The 17,768-nt window shown below is 45.2% G+C and overlaps 1 protein-coding gene and 1 long non-coding RNA gene across 6 annotated transcripts in view; one reads left to right on the forward strand and one right to left on the reverse strand.

Annotated features, from left to right (window-relative positions):
• The window catches only part of BCL2 (BCL2 apoptosis regulator), a 214,259-nt gene that overhangs the window by 161,534 nt on the left and 34,957 nt on the right, over positions 1 to 17,768 (reverse strand). The gene's annotated exons all lie outside the window — the stretch shown is intronic.
• LOC123618642 (uncharacterized) lies at positions 2,108 to 3,631 on the forward strand. The gene is made up of 2 exons (XR_006727080.2): positions 2,108 to 2,969; positions 3,467 to 3,631. It is a non-coding gene; the product is annotated as an uncharacterized LOC123618642 (long non-coding RNA).

The raw sequence follows: 17,768 nt of genomic DNA on the forward strand, positions 1-17,768 counted from the left end.
GTTTCCGGTAACACCTGCCAGCCACCCAGGAGGTTACCTTCCCGGCCTTCCTGGCTCTCAGACATCCAGATCCAGTGGGTGTGGTCCCTTCCACATTGCAGGTGGCAGGGTCACCCCGAACAGACTTCCCAAGACACAGATGAATTGTGCTCATGAGAAATCAAGTCACAGTTTGCAAAGCCACTGCCTGTGTGACTCTATACTGAGCAGAAGGAACAGAAGGGCTCAATTTATATTATGTGACCTTTTACGGAGCTCTCCTTCCAGCGCCGCGTACAGAAGAGAGGGTGGGTCCCTTAGAAGGGACTCCATTCAAGCCCACACATCTGCCTTTTCCCCTTCTTGCTTTTAAAACATCACTTTCTCAGCATATCGTAATGAAGACCAAACCCTGAGACTCAGATGTTCCAGAAACCTGAGATATTAGATGTGTTTTGATCATATCTGGCCCTTTCTCATCTGCTTTGTTCTTGGTCACATCAGCACAGCCAGAAACCAATTCTGTCTTTTCAGTTATGGCGTAAGCCTAACAAGTCTGTCCCTAGAGCACCTAACCATGGACTGTCTCCCTTTCCTCACCCCCCCCCACACACACACACACATGCACACAGCAACGCATCGCGTGAGGACACGGGCAGTCTCCTTGCCACGTAACTGAGAAAATGCCAACACCCTTCAGAGAGCCAAGCTCTGGATTCATTAGGCAAACTGTTTAAGAGGCACATGATTGACAGCTTCACAATCTTGTTACGAAAAGAGATTTTCGTGGCTATTGTTCTACAGAACTTCCTTACACAATAGGGTACCCCCGCGAGGAGCTGCCTCGTTCAGGAGCCAGGCTCACCCCGGTCAGCAGGAGTGGGTGATGGCACTGACCCTGAAGGCACAACCAAACTGGGCTGGTCCCTTAATCCCTAGGAATGAACACAACCCAGCTTCTTAGGGATCAGACTTATAACCAACAAGGTTCCACATTATGTAACAAACTCACCAGGGAAAAGGTGACTATTTCTTAAAGATATCCAGCCAACTGATTTTTAAAATTAAAAGAAAAATGGACCAAGTACTGCCTATCTCCTCCAGTTCCCCTGACAGATGACGGGGACTGATGAACCGGGAGAAATTAGAGGAACAATATAACTGTATAAACAAGAAGAAAGAAAATGAAAAAGAAAAATAAACATGAGCTGGATTAGGGGCAAAAAAAAAAAAAAAAAAAGGCAAAACAAGCAGAAATGATCTTTTGATAAGAACAGTATTACATAACCCAGCGCCTCTAACGTGGAAAGCCACTTTGCCCTACAAATCACTTTTCCACAAAGAATTAAAAGAAGCAGAATGAACACAAAAATCAATTAAGGTCTGGAGAAGGGTTCCATCCCCCCTCCAGCAGCTCGTTCTTATCCAAACACTAATGCAGGTACTGTCAGTCTGCCTAGTAAAGGATATTTTTTATTATCACTTGAGCTAGTCTGTCCAGAGAGTGATGTTCCCATTTAAGTTTGCAAGGAAAGGTTAAATAGGAGTAGTTCTTCCCTTATAAAATGACAGTGTATGCCAGCGCTTAAGGCTCCTGGGGCCTCCATGGTGTGTCGGCTTTCACGGGGCCCTCCTGGCTGCACCAAGGACCAGCAGCTGGCATGTGGCTAAGACACAGCCTCTTCCTCCAAGGGCGAAAGCAACGCCACGGTTTCAACGGTTCCGGACAGGAACCAGCGCTGCGCTCGGCCCACAACAATCATGAAATCAAAACTCACTGAAGGCATGAGGGGCGAGAAACACCTCTCTGACCCAAAGTGATAAAACTCCAGAGCCAGGGAGCTCCTTGTATGCGCTACAGGACAGCCATGCAGTGCAGTCTCACCTCAAAGTCTTATTTGCCAAACAAGTCAGAAGAAGCGATCGTCTTGAAACTTACACAGAAATGTACACATTCTTGGGGAGTGGATCACATTTTTATTATTTTATCTATGCCATTTGGAAAGGGGTGATACATTTTCTGAAAAATAAATGGAAGTGTCCTACTTGGTCTTACAAAATTGAATTGTTGTAATATTGGGTTTGCCTACAGATGAGAGGGCATACACTTACCTTCTTTGGAGTAAAAATACAAGGACTCTGTCCAAATACCAAATAAAGGGAAATGAACAGAAGTGCTTTGGTGTTACAGGTATTTGTTGCCAATTAGGTTGTTGCTGATCTGGCTGATGGACCCGAGGATGTGCAGATGAGGTCGGTGACAATAAAAAACTGGAGACAGGGAACTCACGCCAGGGTCACAACTCAACCTCCTGTTTAAATGATGGTTTTTGACCAAATTAGGCCTTCTTGGACCTCCAGGGTAGCCCTTCTGCACTTCCAGGAAGGAGGTGGCTAAGTGGCTATTTTGGTCTGTCTGCCCATCTGGTCCCTTTGTATCTGGCTGGCTCACGGTCAGGCCAGCAGATTAGGTGCCATTGCTCTGAGCAGCCGTCCATCCCACTAGGACACGGGCCACTCATGACACAGAAGAGACCCAACAAGACATCCCGGGGGAGGCCCCCCAAGCCCCACCACGCAAGTGCAATTCCAGGCGGTGGGGTCCGGAGCACCCCAGTCACTTACAAAGGGGAAAGGACATCAGAACTCGATGGCAGAACAAGCACCGAACTGTTGTCCCCAAATAAAGAAACTCACATCAACAGGGAGTATAAAAATGTTATTTAGAGCTTCTGTTCTCAGATGTTTAATACAAAGGAGAGACTGTTGCGCCAGGGAACAAAGTGATCCAGTCTTCACAAAGCAGGAATTCTCCCGCCGCACATTTTGTTTCCAAAACATCGAGGACTACAGCAAGTTTTCCAGTTGGGATAAAGAAGCTACTTCTGGAACCAAGAGAGGAGATAACTGAGAACTTTCACGGAGGGGCTTAAAGCCTTCCAAGAAAATGCACAGTGGGTGTCAGCATTTCGGGGCGGCCAGTACGGATGGTGAGCAGACTGATCCCCAAATATGTGGAATGCGTATGGGCTGGGGGAAATGTGGGCTGAGGGTTTTTAAAGCGACAGAACCTTCTAGTAACATACCAAAGGGACCCCGAGAGTTTTTTCAAAATTAACCCTTTGAGCCCAGGGTTTCAGGTGGTGCCAGTGTAATCATACTTCCACTGGGATCGTAGCCAGGAAGGAACAAGCAGAGCTTCTTTCCTACATATTTTTAAAACCTGTTTTGTTACTTGCAGGGGAGTCAGGTGGTAAGGAGCCTTCTTTTATCAGGGTGGGAGCCAGGGAGCAGAACAGGGCGGGGGGGGGGGTGACCTTTCTCTCTTGAATGTTTGGCATCTGAGCTGCAGCACAGAACTTCGAGCCCAAATCCCCAACCAGAAATTCAAGGCTGTCAACCCATTTCTCTTCTTTTTATGTCATTATTTGTGCGTTTTCACTGAAAACAGTCACATCGTTGTTTATCTCCCTCTCGCCTTCACCAGGCTGTACGTTTCTGGAAGGAAATGCAGTATGGCCAAAGACCCGGGGATTTGGAACCAGGTTCACCATCTTAATCCAGCTCCGCCATCACTATGGGATCAATGAGAACTTCTCTTCAATTCAATTTCTTTACTCATTAAATCAGAATAAAGATGCTCCGCTTTGGGGATCGTTGCAAGTCTCAAATGTAAAATTACAAGCAACATGCTCTACACGTAGACGGTCCTGCCTTTGAGCTCAGGGGCTGTGACTTAATTCACCTTAGTATCCAACCCCCATAGCACTTTGCCCTTGAACCCTCTCCCTGGCCGTGTGCTAGCACGATTCGGATTAGTCATGATTAACATTTGATACGCCCCACCATAAAACTCGACACTTGTGCTCCAAGCATTATTTTACTAATGGCAAGGATAGTGGCAAAATCAAATGTGAGGGGACCTTCCTGTTTTGCTGTATCTCCTACCACTGGAACGTCAAGGGGACACTGTTAAAATTAAGTATACAAAGGAGATACTTAAAGAGGCAAAGAGGGAGTTAAAGAGAGAGAGAGAGATGAAAGCCAGGAAATTAAGGCTTCATTCTCAGCTCTGCCTCCAAGGTACCAGCGGCTTTGAACAGCCTGCCTCATCCAAAACCTTTTTTAAGGATTTAGCATCTAGGAGTTAGCATCTCTGACAACTAACTACAATTTTAGTAAATATTAACAGAAGCTGACATGACGGAACTTTTTAGGGTGATCGTCCCCTAAAAACTTACCATCTGGGATTAGCCCTTCTGTATGGTCCACGGGAACGGACCATACAGAAGCCAGCTGACTTACGGCTCTTACAACCAAGACCTGCACCCCAGGCCTCTCACTTCTCCCCACCCACCTGGTCACAGTCTCTTCTGGGCACGTAGCATGAGGAGTACACCACAGTGAGTCCTGTCCGTGTGTGACAGACAACAGGGCAAGGCATCGCCCGCAGAGACACAGCAGAGGGAGAGGCCACTGTGCACACGGCCAGGGAAGACTGTCCACAGAGGGGAAGGCACAGAGGCCAGGGACCTACAGGGCAGGGGCTGCAAGGTGGCTCAGAGGAAGACCTCGGACTCTCACTGATGATCCGTGGAAAGAAACAAAGCTTCAAGAGCCGGCAAGGCACCAGGGCTGGGGGAACAGCTGCGTGGCAAGTGGGGACGCCGTGCAGAAGCACCTGTGGCACTCCAGGTGGCTCCAGCCAGAACTCCAGGCCTCTCCCTCTCATATCAAAACAAACAGTGAAGCAATCAAAACGAGCACTCATGCACTTCCAGCAGAGCCCCGGACGCAGGGTGGGAGAGGGGCCGGGCGGGGCAGGGCATGGCAAGAGGAATGCAGAGGGAAGAGAAGAAAGGGCTTCTGTGCTCGTGCAACTGTTATGGAAGCTGGAGAGAAATAATAACACCGTAAAGGCAGCCATCGGTAATCAAACACAAAACACTTCCCTGTGTTGCTGCATTTGATTGTCAGAGTAACCCTAGGATGCAGAGCTTAATAACCCATTTAAAGATGTCACTCAAGGATACAGAACTAGTCAGAGATGAAACCAGGGCTAAAAGTGAGGTCACTCTGACTCCATAATCTGTTTCCAAGCTCTTACACTCTACTGATTCCCTCTCTGAAGCAACTTTAGGCCTACATGCACACACATGGAGGGGAACTGTAACATCGAGGCGTGGGGCAGGCCAGCCTCCCTGTGACTCAAATGCCACAGGCTGTAAAAGAAAAAAAGTGATAAATCTGATCACATGAAAATAAAAATTTTCTGCCTGGGGAAAATACACCATAAACCAAGACAAAAGACAAATGACAAACCAGAGAACGACTGGGAACATAAATCATTGACAAAGGCTAATTTCATTAATATATAAGCAATGCCTGTAAATCCATAAGGAAAGATCCAACAAAACCAAATGGGCAGTCAGCTGACATAAAAGAAAATCAAAATAGTTCACAAACATTGAGAGATACTAAACTTTATCATAGTAGGAGAAATACAGATGAAACAATGTGTTTGGATTGGTGAACATCAAAACGTTTGATTCTACACGCATTGGTGAGGGCGTGAGGAAAGAGGCACTGTCATAAATTAATAATGAGAGACTAAATGGATACATCCGCTAGGAAGGCAGTCCGGCACTATCTATCAAAATTATAAATGTCCTTCCCCTCTGACCCAAAATTCCAATGCCAGGATTATATCCTGCAGATAAATTCACCTGCGTGCAAAATGATGCCCGTAGAAAGCCAATCTTTGCAGCAATGTTTGTAGCAGCCAGTCTGAGAACCATGGAAATAGCCAACAAAAGGAGATGGATTAAATAAATTATGGCATCTCCCTATAATGGCCTATTATTTGGCCATAAAAGAGGAGAGGAAGCTCTTAATGTGTTGATATGGAACAAGCCCCAAGGAATATTGCTAAGCAAACAAAGCAAAGTAAAAACAGCAAGCAGAATACGCTGTTGCAAATGTCAAAACAAAATTCTATGGCATAGACATATGTATTTGTGTGCTCCCCCTGCAAAGACACACAAAAGACTGGTAACACTAGGTGCTTCCAAGGAGACAGGAGGTCAGTGACTGCAAATACAAGGGTGGGAGGGAGACTTCCTTGTCATGGTATATTTTGTGTCTTTTGAATTTATGTACTGATGCCTATTCAAAAAAACAAGTTATATAGACATGTATAGGTATATACTGCATACAAATCGAAATCAAGTGCCAAACAGTGGTGAAAGCTGCCTTCTGAGAAAAACTGGGCTAATGAGAAAAGCTCCTTCATCACTCAAAGAAAGTCTCATCCATAAAATGGGGATAATAATCCTTCCTTCCTCTTGTGGTTCTGAGAAGTAAATAATGAATATAATATAAAGCCCTCAGACCCGTGCCTGGCACACAGCAAATGTCCACAAGTGTTTGTTATATAAGTGACATCTAAGCTGAGATCAGAAAGATCAGTAGGAATTAGACCAAGAAGAGGGAAGCAGGGGCAAGCCAAATGTGCCACTCAGCAGCAACAGCACGTGCAAAGGTCAGGGGGTAGGAAAGTGCACTGCTGTGCCGAGGGCATCCTGGGAGGAGGGGGAAGAGAAGAGACAGAGCTGAAGGAGTGAGCATGGACCAGTCTGGACAGTTTCTCTGCAGGGGGACAGAAAGCAAGTGGAGCATTTCAGGCAGGGGAATTCCATGATTGGACAGGCTTTCCTATAAAGAGTTCTCTGGCAACGTTCTGGAGGACAAGTTGGAGAGAGGCACAAACTGGGTGGCAGAAAAGCCACTTAAAGACTGTTACAGCAATCCAAGAAGAAATGATGAGGCTGTGAGCCAAAACGGTGGCAGTGGGGAAGTAAGGGAGGAAGGGCTCGGGAGACACAAGGAGGCAGAATCACTGGACTTGGCGACCTGGTCGCGAGAAGATGGAACCAGGCATCATTCCCAAAGGTCTGACTTGGCTTATGTGAAAGACCAAGATGTAACTCACTGAGATAAAAACTTCAGAAAAGGAGCTCGTTGGGGATGGAGGTAAATGTCTCCTACATAATCCATAGTTAGCTACAGGTATCTAAACCTCAAATGATGGGCTCGGGCTGGAAACACAGCTTCGGGTGGTAGCAGACAAATCTGTAATATTTAAAAGCTCTGGATGATGGTTAAGGCAGCAGCCACCAAGTGGCAATGGTCCCTCTGGTCCAAGTAAGAGACTTTTGAGAAGAGACATTACCTGTGATGCAGGTAAGACCTATGCTCCTCCTCTCTTTTCCTCTCCTCCCCCCCCTTCTTATCCTCCCTCCTCTCGCTTCTTCTCTCTTCCCTTTCCTCCTTCCTTCCTAAAAATAGAATAAAAGCCCTCACAATAGGTTTCCTTAAATGCTTCACGTAAAGCAACCCATTTGTGACCAGTCCCAGCCAATCTGTGCTGCTGCCTTTGTTGCTGCCAACACTCCTGCCCTGCTTTTCTCTCTACACACAGCGGAAGCCACTAGGAAGCTGTCTCTGTCCTGTGGGTGCATCTCCACGTGACGAGGAGCATCCCTGAAGACCTCATTTTTCCACGCGTCTGTCTCAACAGCTGCATGGAATAGGTGTTTCTTAGAAAGGGCATTCCGCGGTTTCCTCTCCTGCTGAGGGGCTTCAGCAAAACTAGTCCCACGTAAAGACCACCTACCGAGGAGTCTTACTAAGAGATCTTAGAACGGACTTCTGAAAGAGCATACGGTTTTCTACTAAAAATCGAGTCATGTTTAAGCAAGATTTCTGGAACAACTGAGTCAGGATTCTGGGGCCAGGATTTGAGAGTTGCCAACTCTGTCACTCACTCACTCAATAATCCCAAACTTCTCTCAGCTTCTGTTTCCTCACCTACAAAATTGGGATCAACTGCTAGACCACCTCCATGTCTCCTTCTGGCTCTAAAATTCTGTGAATCTAGATTTGAGGGAGGGTTGAAATTGGTTTCATGACTGTGTGGAATATTTCAACAATTCAAAAGTGCCATTAAACATTCAAGGCCGCTTCATTTTTGGAGACCAGTTGATTTCCTGATTGGACAGAATAGAACTATTTCAACGGTGTCATTCACCGACTCGGTTACCATGGCACATATGCTCATCCCAAAGGGAAACCCCAACTATTACAGCGCAGCAAGTGTGGCTCACTTTTCAGATTTCATACTTGCCAAAGAAGCCACCTCTTTGCCTGAAGAAACCACAGCTAGGGACTCTCAGGGGAGAGAAAATGATATACAAGGCATGGATTATTAATCAGTCTTTCATTATGTAAATTACAGGCTTGCCTTTTTCAAATGAATGTAAGATAGAAATTTCGGTCTACCAAGAAACGGACAATGTATTTTCCCACTTGTAGAGATTTATGTGAGAACAAGCCAGGGATACACACAAGGAGACTCACCTGATAACAGACTCACTGGCTTCTCGCCCCTAGAGGGGTCAAGGGATCACCCTGATAAATTCAGTTATTACAACAAGGCAACAGTCAGTACAAACAGCCACCAGAGATTTCCAGGTACAGTTCAGCACAAAGAGAAATATCAAGGGGAAGGTGGCCATTTTCTACCTAAAAGGGCATTTTTTTCATCATGTCTGTCAAAATGCAATTTCCCTAGAATCTGTGTACTTTCAGCAAAAAGCAACATGTCAGAGTTTAATGGCCTTAAAATATTGGATCTTAAAAGATATCAGGTAATGCACCCTTACAAATCAGAGCCTGATTAGATTAGTTTGAAATGCATGATTCTTAAAAACGATTTCAGCTGAAACCTGATTGCAGCAGCGGTGTGCTTCAGTAATCATATAAGGGAGAATATGAGGCATTTACCCACATTTACGGCATAGAAACTGGCTGTCTAGTTTACTAGAAACCAGATATAATTTATTGGTGTTTTGAGGGGATGCACAGATAATTTCCATCTTTGAAATTTATACACACACACACACACACACACAGTGTTTGTCTTTTACTTTAAATTGTTCACTATTCCCAACATCAGTCAAAATTAGAGAAAGACGAGGACAAATTAAACCATAAAGTGAGAAGGCTGTGTCACCTATTATCTTCACAAACGTGGAAAAGGCTGACGCCTGTTCAGACAGCTGGTGGAGCTGTAAGCTGCTATGGAGGGCAACTTGACAGAATCAATCAAAATGCCAAACACACTCCCTTTTGGTTGCAGCAATTCCGTTTCTAGCATTTCTTTCTATAGACACACGAAATAATTTAATACAAAGCTATTCACTGCATCATTATCTTTCCCAGAAAAAACTGGAAGCAGCCTACACGTCCATCAGCGAAGGACCAGCAAATAAGGCATAGTACATCAATGCCATGCAGCCGTAACAAAGAATACGGAAGCTCGCTCTTAACTCACTAATATGCACTGAATTCCAAAATGTATTTAAGTGAAAAGCCCATATATGCAGAACAGCATGTGTGTCTGCCACCTTCTGTATAAAAAAAAGGGGGAAATAAGTATACACACATGTGTACACATACATGTACGTCTATGCATACCCACAGACATAGATACGTGTGTATACATAAGTATACATATACTCACACATAAGCCCCTGATAAACACAGATTCTGGGAAAGGCAACCAGGTGCCGGGGCGCGGGAGGAGGGAGAAGCCCCTCCCCTGCACACCTTTTGGGACCTGTAGAGCTTTGAACCATGTGAACATGTTACCTATTCAAAAATACTTCAACAAACGTAAATAATAATAAATCATTCGCTGGTCAGTAGTAAATACACAGTCATAGGTATTACTACTTAAGAAGAATTTGAAGGACCACATTTTATAAACACTAAAACCCCTAGGTGGAGATTGGGTTTTTTTAAATAAGGCTAGGGAGAATAAAAACGAGGGGCTCTTCCTCTCTGTATTCCCTTGGAGTGCTTATCACATAATAAATGACATATAACAGTTTGGAGGCAAACCAATTAAAGGGACATAAATCATCATTAACCCCTTCCCCAGATGAATGACAAAGAGAAACATGTTCTAATTAACACCGAGGAACATGGCATAAAGAGCAGTTTGCAGTGGAAACGAACAGATGGCCAACAAGCATATGAGGTGTTGGGGTGCAGGACAGAAAACTTGATCCGACGCTGAAAACTTCCAGCAACTGAAAGAAACTGTACCTGAGTGAAAATCGATCTAAAACTGTGGATGAGCTCCCCTATTCCACTCTCTCTAGTTTTGAGGTGCCTCGGGTTTTGCTGCTGCCTGTGTTCAGTCCCCACAAGGCAAATGTGATTCCAAAGCCCATCCTACTCTCTACATAGGCAAACACACACACACACCAACCACGCAGCCACCTTTTTACAACTGAAAGATTTCCTATCCCCAGGCAACGGTTGGCTCAGTTTATTTCAAACCAAGCTAGCAGTTCAGTTCAACAAAAGGTTTTGGACATCGTCTTGGAGTCTGACGTAACAAGAGCTGACCTAGAGCTTTATGCTCTAACCGACCATCTCTTTTCTTTCCTTTGAAACAGAGATTTATGACAGGAGACAGGGAAAGAGACAAAGATCGCAGGGTCAATGAAACCCTCTTAGGATGCACAGAGCAGGTAGCAAAGGGTTCGTGCTTGCAAGTTCTCTTTGCTCAAAGGCACAGCAAGTAAGGAGGAAGGCACGGTTTCCTCTTGTTTACAAGTTCCTCCCATTCTTAGACTTTTCTCTGTGGAAACAAGGATGCCACAGCAGTGGCAGTTCCATTAGCTGAACCCTCAGCGGAGAACCAGTGACTGACTCCACATGTAGGGGATGTCGGCACAGCCAACAGATGCTGTTTGTCTCTGTCCCCGCTGACCCAGGCTGGGGAGACAGCACATTTCAGACAGGATGCCCTCCCAAAGTTGTGATGCAACCCTGGAAAAAAAAGTCTGTCCAAGATCCAAAGCCAGGATCTGGTTTCTGCCAATTCAGAAGGACAGAGACCAGTGGCTAAGACACTGTCACTCCAGAAGGTATGTTGAATTCACACATATTTAACATCAGCAGACACTCCACACTCTCTGGCCATCGAGGGTTTTAAATGTACACTCTGTAGTGAACAACAGCTGGATAAAAAACATAAAACTTTGAGTAAACACCAGATACAGTTCCTGCTCTCCAGGCAAAAAGCAGAAAAGGTTTTTGTTTGTTTGATTTTTGGAACTCCAAACAACTACTCCAAGGGGAAAAAAAAGGCAGATAGTGGGCTCATCCACTATATGAACAACATTTAAGGCTGGGAACTGTAAGTATAAATGATTTGTGCAATCCGAATCTCTGGATTTACACTGACACTTTACCTCTTGTGTTTGAGAGGAGCGTATATGTATTACATACACAGATTTATGTATCTATTTTATACAAAGCAGACCGTTTCCACTAACCTATTATTTGAGGTATTGGGATTCAAATTCAATTCCTTTCTCCATCTGAGACAACAGACTCTTCTGGTTTGAGGATATTTTTAAATATAAAAACTAATTATCCTATCTCCCTGCCTATAAATTCAATTTCTATTTCTGAGCCGGCTTCTGTTGTATGTCTCCTGGTAGTCCCTTTGCATTACAGCTTGTTTACAACCTAATCTCAAATCACAGGAAGGACAGGGATCAAATAAAAATAAGCTTCCCAACCTTTTAGGAGGGTTTGGTAACGCGGCCACATTTCCATGATGCTCTGTATTTAAAAAAATCAAGTCCATTTTCTTTGAAAGGAGAGTTCTTCCGAAGCGGCAAATTTTATAGACAAAATGCAGAGCATATAAATTGGACTGGTGAAGAGCGAGGCTCACAGTCTGTCAGGATGCTCTGTCTTGGTTAGAGTTTCCTGCAAAACCAATCAACCGATGCACGCGGAGACGCATCAGGCAAACGGCTGCAGACCAGAGCCCGGGATGTGCACTGTGCCAGCCTACGGAGAGCCTCCAAGGCCAGTCCGGATTGGACCAGAGAGCAGAGGGATGCAGTGTGCAGCAAACACTCTCCCTTCTCAACCCTACTAACTCCTTAAAAAGAGAGTCCCTCACAGATGTGTCAGGGAGAGCAAATTAACAACCACAATTTATGCCGCCCAGCTGGGGTGGTGAAGGGCAAAGGCAAAGCAAAATAGATTGACAGTGAGAAACAATGAAAACAGTGTATGCTTAAAAAGAATCCTTGAAGTCCTTTCTATCTCAGCATCAGTTCTGTGAGCCTGCCTGAAGAACTGCAGAAAAGGTCCTCATCGGAAATCTGCCCTTAGACGGCTGGCTCAGCCACCGACGAGCCGGCTCGGCCCCAGCAGTCTCTTTATGCCTAGAGGCCTGATTTTTCTTATCTATGAAATGAGGGAGCTGAACAAGGTGTCTGAGGCTTCTTCCAGCTCTCACTGTCCATGGTGTGTGATCAAAGGCCGGGGCACCCCCCTCACCCTCACCCCCCACCCCTAGCCTTTTGTCTGACTCATCTCTTTGGAGGCTCCGTCTACACTGTTTTCTGGACCCCGCACACCAAGACGAGATCGTTTTCCGACCTTCTGGATCAAGATGCTCTTTGTCTCTTGGTTTTACAAACATCTTGGATCAAACAGATAGGAGAGGAGAGGATCAAAGGATGAACTCAGATGCTGAAGATGACATGCCTCTCAAAGGAAGAAACACACATTTGTGAGAAGGAAAAAGCCACTTCTGGAAACTCTGGAGTCTTTTTTTTTTTTTTTTTAAGAAGGTGTAGGAAGTCATCTTCATACTCTCCTCCCCTGTCTCCATTTTGGAGATTTTCATTCTTCTCACTTCCCATCTTCCACAACGTCGGGAAAAACGGAAAGATCATTTTTTTCTCACTATCTTTGGATTTAGCCAACTTGGGTCATGGCACAGGTATTTTAAATAACACTTTTGCCACACCGGCTATCCACAAAGGCCAATATTTGAACCTTTCCCACCCTGATTTTTGAAGCAAGATAGTTTTCTTCAACCTGCCACAAGGAGCCAAGGCTCTGAGTGTGGAGCCCCGCCTTCCCCCAAAGGAAGAAACTTCCAGGAACTTGGCTGCATCCAGGTATTTGTCAACCTAACTGCTACATCTCAAAAAAAGCCTGATGTTTTTCAACATAAAACTCTAAGTCCAGCTTTGCCCAAGTTGTCAAGAGTGTAGTCCTACTATTATTGCATTTTAGAAACCAAATATTCGTTCCCCGGCACACTTAAGAACAGAAATAGCGGGGAGGGCATAGCGCTAGTGGTAGAGCGCATGCTCAGCAGGGTCCTGGGTTCAATCCCTGGCACAGCCTCTAAAAACAAATAAATTAATAAATGAAAGAACAGAAATAGATCCTGCCTTCATAAGTCTGTGTGTGGTCCTCAAGGAAGTATTTATGCAGCTACCATGGTATACACATTCACTCTTTTGCTCCAATATCATTTCATATCAAAAAATCATGAAATAATTTTTTGATGGTCAAAGTTTGGGTGACCTGAAGACCGTGACGTTACTGAGGCCACGTTCAGTAATGTTAGATTTCATTAAAACACACATGCACCCCCCTGCCCCACCTGCACCCCAGCAGGGCCAGTTCCAAGGGCACTACCCTCACTGCCCTTCTCCCCGACAACCCAAATCCACAGGGGCCACAGAACGGAAGAGGACTTGGAATGTGCCCTTCCATCCTGGCACTAAATACCGTACAGCTTGGACCTTTCTAGAACCCACTTTGAGAGGACCCCGAGTTTCACTGCTCCTGAGAAACAAAGGACTCGTTTTCAAGTCGTTTCACAAGCAAACAGCCCCACACACGATATCACACGTAGCCTTCTCTGCTATTGTTTGCAGTTTCCAGTTTAGGACTTATCCAATTATCTACCTACGGTCTGGCAGGCCGGGCGTGGGGGATTCCAGCTACAGGAAATGCTTCTGCGACTGCAGGCCCAAAGCAAACCTTGGAGCAGATGGCTGCACAGCCGAGAGCGTGCGAATGCCCCAAGGGGGTCAGGCCGGGAGGGAGAGGCCGTCTGGCAAAATAACCCAAGTGTGAAGTTCAACTGCAAAGCTACTTCCAACCACTTGGCGTGGATCTGGTCTTTATTGTAGGGAGGGGAGTAAACATGGATTAAGGGTGTGTACAGGATAGGGATGGTGATGCTGTTGGAAGCTGCTTGAGGTGACAGCCGACACCGTGCTTATAAAGGGTTTGGGGCTCAAAGGACCCCGTGGGGCTGCCAGCCTGCAGGGGACAGCAGAGTCCTGCAGGGATGCTGACGGAGGCCCTCTGATGGGTGGTTTTAGATCAGGCCAGGGGCATACAGACAGACTCAGGGTGGGAAAGACGGGTCAGTTCAACCTCTGCAGCTCTCTTAGGGGAGTGAGTTCTTGCCGAGAGACTGAAACCTGTCTCCATTCTGCTTCTGGTCAGGAGCTTCCTCTAATACTAAATTCAGATCACTTCACTTCCCTGCTCAAAGCTGTCTGCTGGCTTCCCATCAGACACAAAACAAAATCCAAAATCCTTGCAAGAGTCTACGAGGCCCTACAGTGTTTCCGGATTGGGAGCAGAACCCCCTTGGGACACTGGGGAAACCCACGGGGGCTGTTCCGGGAGACCCATGGCAACTGGGGTCACTGGTGGTGCTCTGCGGGGGAACAACCTGAAGTGCAGCGGGCAGTCCTGCACAGCCCAGAAACGCCCCACGTCCCTGATGACTTTCCAGCGCCCACTGGACGTTCCTACGACCGTTTTACACATCAACACAAAGTGTTCTCTCCACGATTCTCATGAACAGCCACCTTCGAGGAATGCAACAGGGAACGATGTACTTTGTTTTGTCTCGAACTGTACTAAGAATCGTTTGCCGTATCAGAAATAGCACGTCACTCACCGTGACACTGACTGTCCCTGAGTCGTGATATAACGTATCTGCAGCCACCTGCCTTTACGGCCCCAACATTCCTAGTGACCCTACAAGGACATATGGAACATGTGACCACACCACGACGACTTCCAGGGTAGTCATGCCTCCGCTGACATGTTCAGATATTTACTGCAATTGACTCTTCTTTTGTATTTCCTTTGTAGTACAGTTAATGCATCATACTGGTGGTTTGTTATTTGTGTGGTGGGTAGCTTGTATTTTCTACAAATTTCATCACAGGAGAGTAAAAGGAATGTTACTAAGTATGTATCATGAAAAGCAGGGTTTGGGTCTGGACAGGGCTCCTCCCACCCCATTACCCCTCCCTCTGAGCCCCCTCTGCTAGGCTTTGAAGGGGCCCTGCTCCTGCCCCAGGACTTCGCCTCGGCCTCTCTGGAAGCTGGGTCTCTCAGACATCCACAAGGCCATCGTCCTCCACTCCTGTCCACCATCCCTTTACTCCTCTTTTTCTTACTATATAATTTATCACTGTCCGACATTACATTTCATCCTTCATTGTTTATTGACTTTCTCTGCTGCTAGAATTAAGTCTACGAGGCCAAGGACTTGTCTATCTTGTTCCCCGGCACCAGGAACACTGCCTGACCCACAAAAGGCATCTATTAACATCTGCTGACAAGTAAAGGAACAAACAAGCCAACAAACTGCAGTCTGGTCCTACAAAAGGGCTCAGCCGCCCTGCAACAGCAAGTCCCCCCACGACTGCTGTTGCAAAGTGTGCTCTTTCTTCCACTGACCAAGGTTTTCAAGCTGTGCCCTATTCCAAGTTAAAGAGCAGAAAAAGAGAAAGAAGCCAGAGAAAAGGAAAGGGTAAATTCTTTCAAATAACCGTCTTTTCAGGACAGCCGTGTGGAATGGACTCTGCCCTGGGGACTGCCCCTGATCTTCGGGATGTCCTGTCCATCCTCTTTGCCCACGTACGGAGGCAGATGTGGAGGCAAATGTTTGATTCCCGAAAAGGCAAAAGTCCCTCAAAAAAAAAAAAAACACCAACTTCTACAATTCCGTACTCCATAAATGCTACTCAAAAAGCAAAACGGGTATTTTGAAGATGGCTAAATCCTGGCTGGGATGGCCCAAGTGTGTCCTCCTTTATTCTTTTCTTTGTTTTTGAGCTCCTGTTCCTTGAAATGAATTGTGTTCAGAAATTATCAGGAGTAATGCTATTCAAGTCAAAATCGCAGTAGGTATTTTTGTGGAACTCAATGAGCTGACTCTGAAAGTCACATGGCAGTCAAAAGGCCAAAGACAGCCAGGATGCACTTAAGAAAAAGAAAACGAGGCAGGGACTTAGTCTACTGGACATCATGACTTAAAAAGCTCTAACTAGTATGAGAGAGTGGCATTACCACAGGTGCAGGCAAACAGACCAAAGGAATAGCGAGAGAGCCCGTCCCGAGACCCACACACGCACAGACACCTAATTGTTGAAAAATCTATCACTGCAGAGCACTAGGGAAAAGATGTTTTCCTTAGTAAATGGGATAACCAGATGGGGAAGAAAGAAAACTTTGCCCTCCCAGCTCAACACACTCACATAACTCAATCCCAGGTGCATTATAGAAACGTAAATGTGAGTGGCAAAATGATACAACTTTTAGAAGTTACTATTAGAGAAAAATCTTCATGACCTTGGGATAGCAGAACACAATAAGCACTAACCATAAAGGAAATGAGTAACAAATAGAGCTACGTTAAAGTTAAGAACTTCTTTCCATCAAAAGATGCTAGGAGAGTAAAAAGGCAAGTCACAGAGGAGAGAAAGATATTTGCAACCCATACGGCTAGCGGAAGGTTTAGTCCAGAAGATGTGAAGAACACTTACAAATCCACAAGAAAAAGACAAGGCAACACAGTTGAAAAATGAGCAAGAGACCTGAATGGGCATGTCACAAAAGAGGATGGTCAGGAAACATATGAGAAGCAATTGGTAATTAGTAATTAGTAATCAGAGAAATGCAACAACAACAACAAACAACAAAAAACCCCAAAACAACACCATATTGTGATACCACTATGAACACAGCAGATTGGCTAAAACAAAGAGACTGACAACTCTAAGTTTGGAAAGAATGCAAAATATCGTGAACTTTCATACGGAAGGGGTGGGAGTGTCAACAGTACAAACATTCTGGAAAACTCTTTGGCATTACATCCAAAACAGTTCCACTACTTGATTGGTACCCAACAGAAATGTGGTCTACACAGACAAAGAGATATTATTCAGCCTTGATAAGGAAGGAAATTCTGGCACAGGCTGCAACACAGATGAACCTTGAAGACATGCTAAACCATGAAATAAGCCGATCACAAAAAGGACTCCACTTAAATGAGGTACCTAGAATAGTCAATTCACAAGAGACAGAAAGTAGAATGGTGGTTGCCAGGAGTTTGGGGGAGGTGAGGATGGAGAATTAGTGTCAAATGGGTGCAGAGTTTCTGTCGGGGAAAATGAAAAAAAAGAAATGGCAGCAACTGCCATTGTAAAGTACGTCCACAAACCAGAGAGCTGAGTTTCAATATGTTCAGAAGAGACAGAAGATAGCACATCCATATGAATTCATGGTTATTGGTTTGGCTATTGGTAGCTGATTTTCTTTTTTGTTTGTTTTTTGTTTTTTATTCCATCCAATACTCAACATAAATACCAAGAGGAATTTCTTATGGTAAAGAGTGAACTAAAATTAGTCCATAGCAGGAACCAATACTAACAGACTAACTAAATATTCGATTTGTACTTTGATTGTAGCCTTCATTAGCTAAGGTAAGCTTAATGCTGATCAGGTAAATTAAAGATCACAGTTGAGTAAGAGAGCATTGATATTACCTGACTTACCACTCTTTCCAATTAGGACTG

The sequence above is a fragment of the Camelus bactrianus genome, chromosome 30, assembly GCF_048773025.1.
Source record: "Camelus bactrianus isolate YW-2024 breed Bactrian camel chromosome 30, ASM4877302v1, whole genome shotgun sequence".
NCBI lineage: Eukaryota > Metazoa > Chordata > Mammalia > Artiodactyla > Camelidae > Camelus > Camelus bactrianus.